Source organism: Pleurodeles waltl, chromosome 12, assembly GCF_031143425.1.
Source record: "Pleurodeles waltl isolate 20211129_DDA chromosome 12, aPleWal1.hap1.20221129, whole genome shotgun sequence".
Taxonomy (NCBI): Eukaryota; Metazoa; Chordata; class Amphibia; order Caudata; family Salamandridae; genus Pleurodeles; species Pleurodeles waltl.
Genome location: NC_090451.1, coordinates 636,410,716 through 636,419,132, shown reverse-complemented (window position 1 = coordinate 636,419,132; position 8,417 = coordinate 636,410,716).

Here is an 8,417-nt window from a genome sequence, read left to right as displayed (position 1 = left end):
GGAATGGACTTTATAGTGGAACACAGACCTGGGACTGCCCATGCCAATGCAGATGGCCTTTCCAGGTTCTTCCACTTAGAAAATGAAGACTCTCTTGGGAAAGGTTAGTCTCATCCTCTTTCGTTTGGGGGGGGGTTGTGTAAGGAAATGCCTCCTTGGCATGGTTGCCCCCTGACTTTTTGCTTTTGCTGATGTTATGTTTACAATTGAAAGTGTGCTGAGGCCTGCTAACCAGGCCCCAGCACCAGTGTTCTTTCCCTAACCTGTACTTTTGTATCCACAATTGGCAGACCCTGGCATCCAGATAAGTCCCTGGTAACTGGTACTTCTAGTACCAAGGGCCCTGATGCCAAGGAAGGTCTCTAAGGGCTGCAGCATGTCTTATGCCACCCTGGAGACCTCTCACTCAGCACAGACACACTGCTTGCCAGCTTGTGTGTGCTAGTGAGGACAAAACGAGTAAGTCGACATGGCACTCCCCTCAGGGTGCCATGCCAGCCTCTCACTGCCTATGCAGTATAGGTAAGACACCCCTCTAGCAGGCCTTACAGCCCTAAGGCAGGGTGCACTATACCATAGGTGAGGGTACCAGTGCATGAGCATGGTACCCCTACAGTGTCTAAACAAAACCTTAGACATTGTAAGTGCAGGGTAGCCATAAGAGTATATGGTCTGGGAGTCTGTCAAACACGAACTCCACAGCACCATAATGGCTACACTGAAAACTGGGAAGTTTGGTGTCAAACTTCTCAGCACAATAAATGCACACTGATGCCAGTGTACATTTTATTGTAAAATACACCACAGAGGGCACCTTAGAGGTGCCCCCTGAAACTTAACCGACTGTCTGTGTAGGCTGACTAGTTCCAGCAGCCTGCCACACCAGAGACATGTTGCTGGCCCCATGGGGAGAGTGCCTTTGTCACTCTGAGGCCAGTAACAAAGCCTGCACTGGGTGGAGATGCTAACACCTCCCCCAGGCAGGAGCTGTGACACCTGGCGGTGAGCCTCAAAGGCTCACCCCTTTGTCACAGCCCAGCAGGGCACTCCAGCTTAGTGGAGTTGCCCGCCCCCTCCGGCCACGGCCCCCACTTTTGGCGGCAAGGCTGGAGGGAACAAAGAATGCAACAAGGAGGAGTCACTGGCCAGTCAGGACAGCCCCTAAGGTGTCCTGAGCTGAAGTGACTCTAACTTTTAGAAATCCTCCATCTTGCAGATGGAGGATTCCCCCAATAGGGTTAGGATTGTGACCCCCTCCCCTTGGGAGGAGGCACAAAGAGGGTGTACCCACCCTCAGGGCTAGTAGCCATTGGCTACTAACCCCCCAGACCTAAACACGCCCTTAAATTTAGTATTTAAGGGCTACCCTGAACCCTAGAAAATTAGATTCCTGCAACTACAAGAAGAAGGACTGCCTAGCTGAAAACCCCTGCAGAGGAAGACCAGAAGACGACAACTGCCTTGGCTCCAGAAACTCACCGGCCTGTCTCCTGCCTTCCAAAGATCCTGCTCCAGCGACGCCTTCCAAAGGGACCAGCGACCTCGACATCCTCTGAGGACTGCCCCTGCTTCGAAAAGACAAGAAACTCCCGAGGACAGCGGACCTGCTCCAAGAAAGGCTGCAACTTTGTTTCCAGCAGCCTTGAAAGAACCCTGCAAGCTCCCCGCAAGAAGCGTGAGACTTGCAACACTGCACCCGGCGACCCCGACTCGGCTGGTGGAGATCCAACACCTCAGGAGGGACCCCAGGACTACTCTGATACTGTGAGTACCAAATCCTGTCCCCCCTGAGCCCCCACAGCGCCGCCTGCAGAGGGAATCCCGAGGCTTCCCCTGACCGCGACTCTCTGAAACCTAAGTCCCGACGCCTGGAAAAGACCCTGCACCCGCAGCCCCCAGGACCGGAAGGACTGGACTTTCACTGGAGAGTGACCCCCAGGAGTCCCTCTCCCTTGCCCAAGTGGAGGTTTCCCCGAGGAAGCCCCCCCTTGCCTGCCTGCAGCGCTGAAGAGATCCCTTGATCTCTCATAGACGAACATTGCGAACCCGACGCTTGTTTCTACACTGCACCCGGCCGCCCCCGCGCTGCTGAGGGTGAAATTTCTGTGTGGGCTTGTGTCCCCCCCGGTGCCCTACAAAACCCCCCTGGTCTGCCCTCCGAAGACGCGGGTACTTACCTGCAAGCAGACCGGAACCGGGGCACCCCCTTCTCTCCATTCTAGCCTATGCGTTTTGGGCACCACTTTGAACTCTGCACCTGACCGGCCCTGAGCTGCTGGTGTGGTGACTTTGGGGTTGCTCTGAACCCCCAACGGTGGGCTACCTTGGACCAAGAACTGAACCCTGTAAGTGTCTTACTTACCTGGTAAAACTAACAAAAACTTACCTCCCCCAGGAACTGTGAAAATTGCACTGTCCACTTTTGAATTAGCTATTTGTCAATAACTTGAAAAGTATCCATGCAATTGAAATGATTCAAAGTTCCTAATGTACTTACCTGCAATACCTTTCAAACAAGATATTACATGTTAAATTTGAACCTGTGGTTCTTAAAATAAACTAGGAAAAGATATTTTTCTATAACAAAACCTATTGGCTGGATTTGTCTCTGAGTGTGTGTACCTCATTTATTGTCTATGTGTATGTACAACAAATGCTTAACACTACTCCTTGGATAAGCCTACTGCTCGAACACACTACCACAAAATAGAGCATTAGTATTATCTATTTTTACCACTATTTTACCTCTAAGGGGAACCCTTGGACTCTGTGCATGCTATTCCTTACTTTGAAATAGCACATACAGAGCCAACTTCCTACACTCCTGTTCTAGTAACAGGAGATGCTCTTCTGAACAGTAGGATGGGCGGGTGGGATGGGGGGGTGGGAACTCCCGAAAGGGAAGGGCATAGCCTTTCCCCACAATACTGGTGACCCAGGAGTTTGATGTTATTTCCTCCCACATGTGGAGAAAGTTCATTAACCTTCCCCCTACAGGAGAGGTATGTAAAGGAATTGGTGGAAGACTAAGGCTGAATCCCACCAAGGAAAACCCAGCTTTCCTTGCTTCCAAAGTAGGTCGACTGAATCCTACAAATTAGGCAATAGAGACATTTGTTGTTCTGCAGCGTTATGGAAAGTAAATTAATCGCTAAGTAACAGCAGGAGATTATTATTTCCAGTTCTGGATTGATGGGTTTTCAATTTTCATTTCAACTAGATAGTGTTCCATTTTTTAGGATCCAGAGACTGCTAAAGGTGCACTTCGGGCAAGGTAGACGGAGTTATCCTGAGTCTCTACTTTGCTGCTGACGGAGTTCCCTAAATAGACAAGCTGAGTGAGAGTTCCAATGCTTAAAACAGCACAGAAATTCAGTGTGTCCTAGTACTGATGTTACTTAAGGCTCATTAATACATTTACTGTGTGAAGCCCCAATGCTTGTAACTAGACCCATGTATGGGAGTACTAACTGAGGCCACTGATGCTATGTAGTAGATCTTCGTAGTAGAGTGAGGCCAGCAAAGCTCAATGCTTGGCCCATCGGTGCCTTCACTGTATGAGCTCACCAGTGCTTGCTACTAAATCCAACGATACATTATATTTGCAGCTTGGGCCACTGATCATTTGTACTGAGAGGGCCGACACAAACTCGACACTAGGCCCTTTGATTATGTACTCTTTGGCCCAACTATTGATTATTGCTAGGCTCGTTAATGCATTTGTCAAGTGGGGCAGCTGCAGTTCTTAAGTAGGCATATTGATGCATTCACTGTGTGAGCCCACTGATGCTTGTATAGTGTGAGGCCACTGATGCTCCTTAGTTGGCTATTTGATGCTTGTATAGTGTGAGGCCACTGATGCTCCTTAGTTGACTATTTGATGTTTGTCTAGCCTGAGGCCTCTTATGCTCCTTAGTTGACTATTTGATGCTTGTATAGCGTGATACCACTGATGCTCGTTAGTTGACTATTTAGTGCTTGTATAGAGTGCGGCCACTGATGCTCCTTAGTTGACTATTTGATGCTTGTATAGTGTGATACCACTGATGCTCCTTAGATGACTATTTGATGCTTGTATAGTGTGAGGCCAGTGATGCTTGTTACTAGGCCCATTAGCGGAGTTACAGTGTGGGGCTGCTTCTGTTCTTAACAAGGCATGTTGAAGCATTCACTAAGTGAGGCCACTGATGCTCATCCGTGGATTCAATGATACTTGTACTGCATAAGGCCACTGACCCGCATAAAGTATGTGATTATGTTGATCAATGCATTTTTGTGTGTGGGGCCATAGTTCTACTAATAGGCACATTCATGCTTGTGATCTGTGCAGCCACATAATAATGACTCAATTTCTAACCTGTGCCTCTGTAAAGCAAGAAATTTACCTCAGTACATTTCTTCTTCACAATGACCATGGTACAGTGTCACTGCAATAAGGCTCAATAATATTAGAGGAACTCGATTCTGTACTATGCAATGGATACTCTCACCATACCACCACATGGCTTCTTTCTCCAATACATTCACACAACATGCAGAATACCACTCAAGATATCAGTCTCCACAGAAAACTTGTAACCAACATCTTACTCCAAATAGACATGAAGGTGATGCTCAACTGCTATCCCTTACATAGAAAATGGCCAGGGCTCACAGGAGTGTATCGATAAACAAGGGATGAGCAATACTAGCAGGTTTATTGAGTCTATAATATGACCCCACAAATGCAAACCTTCAAGCACCAGAGGCCAACTTTCATCCAAGGACTCCATATTACATTCATTGCAAGATACTGCATATTAAGCATCTCACTATAGGCAATGAATATAGGATGTGAATAATGCAATGCCTCAAGGAGTGTGGTCAAGATGACAAAAGAGCAGCAAATCATTAATGGAGCTTCATAATGATTTTGGCATGTGAGGTTGTTTCCACAGCCTTACCAGAAGCAGGGGCAGACTCACTTGGCTGAGATTATAGGTGTTATCTGCATGTGCTGCTTCAGGGTACATGGTCCATTAGAGATCCCGAAGTCATTCTTAAACATTGGCACACTTAGACAGTCATCCAAGGATGGTAACAGAGCCATATGAAGGAAGTATCACAAACAGTGCAGATAGATGTCTCACCTAGCGAGATGAGACATTCCTCCCACTACAGACACAGTCACCTGACTAGCACAATGACCACCCAATTCCACCATTGTAGTATGGAGAATTCCTGCAATGGAAAACTGAAGGTGGCTGTCATTTCCTGCCTGGGCACTGATGCTCAACCAGCATGGAAGGACCTTATAAAGGTGAGTGCGGTTACACATTAAAGATAAGGACATTCACATGATTTTAGTACTGGAGAGTGAGGCAGCTCTCAGAGCTATATTGAGCCAAGGACACCAATTAACCACACAAGATAGTTGGTTTGAAGAGGACGTCAACTGCCTTTCTGTGGAAAAGGAGTCAATCTAAAATATAATGGGCAAATTCCATATAATGTAATGGGGAAGATGCATATAGAATTACATGTCAGTCCCATAACCCCTGTTGAGACAGTAAAAGGTCAAGTGCATGGCTCTGAAGACTGTTTCGTCCTGTCTCGCAGTCCCCATACCAAGCTGTAGTGTTTTTGAACTCCACCTCAGCACACATGACATTTAAAATCTAGAGTGATACCTATCACATTGCTCTGTAATCAGGAGGGCACACCACATGCGCCTCCCTTTCTTAGAATAGTGACTACTGTCATCTTACCAGGCTATGGATGAAAGATACAGATGGCAGCGACATGATTATAATGTAGGGTTGGCCTTTGTCCTTGTTACTTGACTGGGGAATAGTTTACCGTCCTCTTCTATATTTTTTAATTGTTCTGCCTGTCCCATCTAATCATGAGGAGTATGGATGTTGCATGTGTGTGCTACGGAAATGTACATGTTGGATGTGCATATATTGCTTGCATGTGGGGTGCAAACAGTACACATCGTTGTAGCCACTGTGACTTCCATTTTATATTAGGCATACCTTGGTGGTACCTAAACTGAAGGTTGAGAAGGAGAGCCTAACAACAGATATATATTACAAATCTCTTCCCAGAGCATTTTGGGGATCTCTTTCAGTTGTCAGACAGAGCACTATTGGTGAGATTAGGAAAAGAGACAGAGAATCCCTTTGAACCTTGGGACTTCTTGCCTTTTCCTGGCCCATTGTTATCTGGAAGAGGCTACAAAGTACGTTGGCTGTGCCACACTGGGGCCTTACTATGAGTCTGGCGGTCCTGGGCCCGCCAGACTGGTGGTGCCGGTTGGACCGCCACCAAAGCAGCGGTCCAGCCTCCACAATATGACCGTGGCAGAGCCACTATGGTCCAACCGCTGACACCGCCAGGTTGCTTCTGGTCAACAGCCTGGTGGTGCCGGTGGTCTTAATCTGCCAGGCTGGTGGAGAGGGGGTTTTGGCGCCCCATAGGGGCCCCTGCACTGGTCATGCAGTTGGCATGGGCAGTGCAGGGCCCCTGTGGACAGCCTTGTCATGCTTTTTACTGCCTGAATTACAGGCAGTGAAAAGTGCGACCGGTGCTGTCACACCCGACTCACCGCAAGATTGTTGCCAGCTCTTAATCAAGCCGGCAGCAATGTTGTGTCCTGTTTCCCGCTGTCCCAGCGGAAACTCATAATAGGCCCAGTGGCCAGAAAACCAGAGTGGCGGTTTTCCGGCCGCAAGAGTTTGGCGAGCAACCTTTGCCACCCGCCAAACTCATAATGAGGGCCCCACTGTGCATCACTGTGGGAGGTCACTGAAATTGTAAGCAATAATGAAAACCATATCAAAAACTTCTGTATAATAATATGTAGCTATAGGTATTGATAGGTGCCTAATTGTATATGCTTACAACCCTGAAAAAGCCCCAGGTCTACACTCCCTTAGGGGGTGAAACGTGTGTTGACTCTTCACCTACAGATGCTGATTTGAGATAATCATCAAAAACAAGCAAGTCATTGACACAATCAATGAACCGTGTTGTTACTATGTTTTGTGCTCATATGTATAAATATTGTTCAGGCTAAGATATTTTGACAAAATACATGTTACTTTGATGTAGGCGTTCAAATTTTCAGGGTGTTTGGAGACTGCTCCCATCTGATCAGGATCCAGAGACTGCTAAGAGTACACTTCGGGCAAGGTAGTCTGAGTTATCCTGAGTCTCTACTTTGCTGCTGACTGAGTTCCCTAAATAGAGAAGCTGAGTGAGAGAGTTCCAATGCTTAAAACAGCATAGAAATTCAATGTGCCCTAGTACTGATGTTATTTAAGGCTCATTAATGCATGTACTGTGAAGCCCCAATGCTTGTCAGTAGACTCATATATGGGAGTACTATCTGAGGCCACTGATGCTATGTAGTAGAACTTCATAGTAGAGTGAGGCCAGCAAAGCTCAATGCTTGGCCCATCTGTGCCTTCACTGTATGAGCTCACCAGTGCTTGCTACTAGATCCAACGATACATTATACTTGCAGCCTGGGCCACTGATTCATGTACTGAGAGGGCGACACAAACTCGTCACTAGGCCCTTTGATTATGCACTCTTTGGCCCAACTATTGATTATTGCTAGGCTCGTTATTGCATTTGTCAAGTGGGGCAGCTGCAGTTCTTAAGTAGGCTTATTGATGCATTCACTGTGTGAGCCCACTGATGCTTGTATAGTGTGAGGCCACTGATGCTCCTTAGTTGGCTATTTGATGCTTGTATAGTGTGAGGCCACTGATGCTCCTTAGTTGACTATTTGATGCTTGTAGAGCCTGAGGCCTCTGATGCTCCTTAGTTGACTATTTGATGCTTGTATAGCGTGATACCACTGATGCTCGTTAGTTGACTATTTGGTGCTTGTATAGAGTGCGGCCACTGATGCTCCTTAGTTGACTATTTGATGCTTATATAGCGTGATACCACTGATGCTCCTTAGTTGACTATTTGATTCTTGTATAGTGTGAAGCCAGTGATGCTTGTTACTAGGCCCATTAGCGGAGTTACAGTGTGGGGCTGCTTCTGTTCTTAACAAGGCATGTTGATGCATTCACTATGTGAGGCCACTGATGCTCATCCCTGGATTCAATGATACTTGTTCTGCATGAGGCCACTGACCCACATAAAGTATGTGATTATGTTGATCAATGCATTTTTGTGTGTGTGGCCATAGTTCTACTAATAGGCACATTCATGCATGTGATCTGTGCAGCCACTGATGTTCATTACTGCGCCCGTTTATCCATGCACTGGAAGGACACAGATATACATTACGAGGCACTGCTGCGCCCATCTACCTCCTCTCTCCAGAACTGCACAAAGTGAGCAAGCACCGGTGATTATCAAGAGACTGATTCTGGTTTGTGCACATCGTTGTAGTTATTTCACATCTGGCACTT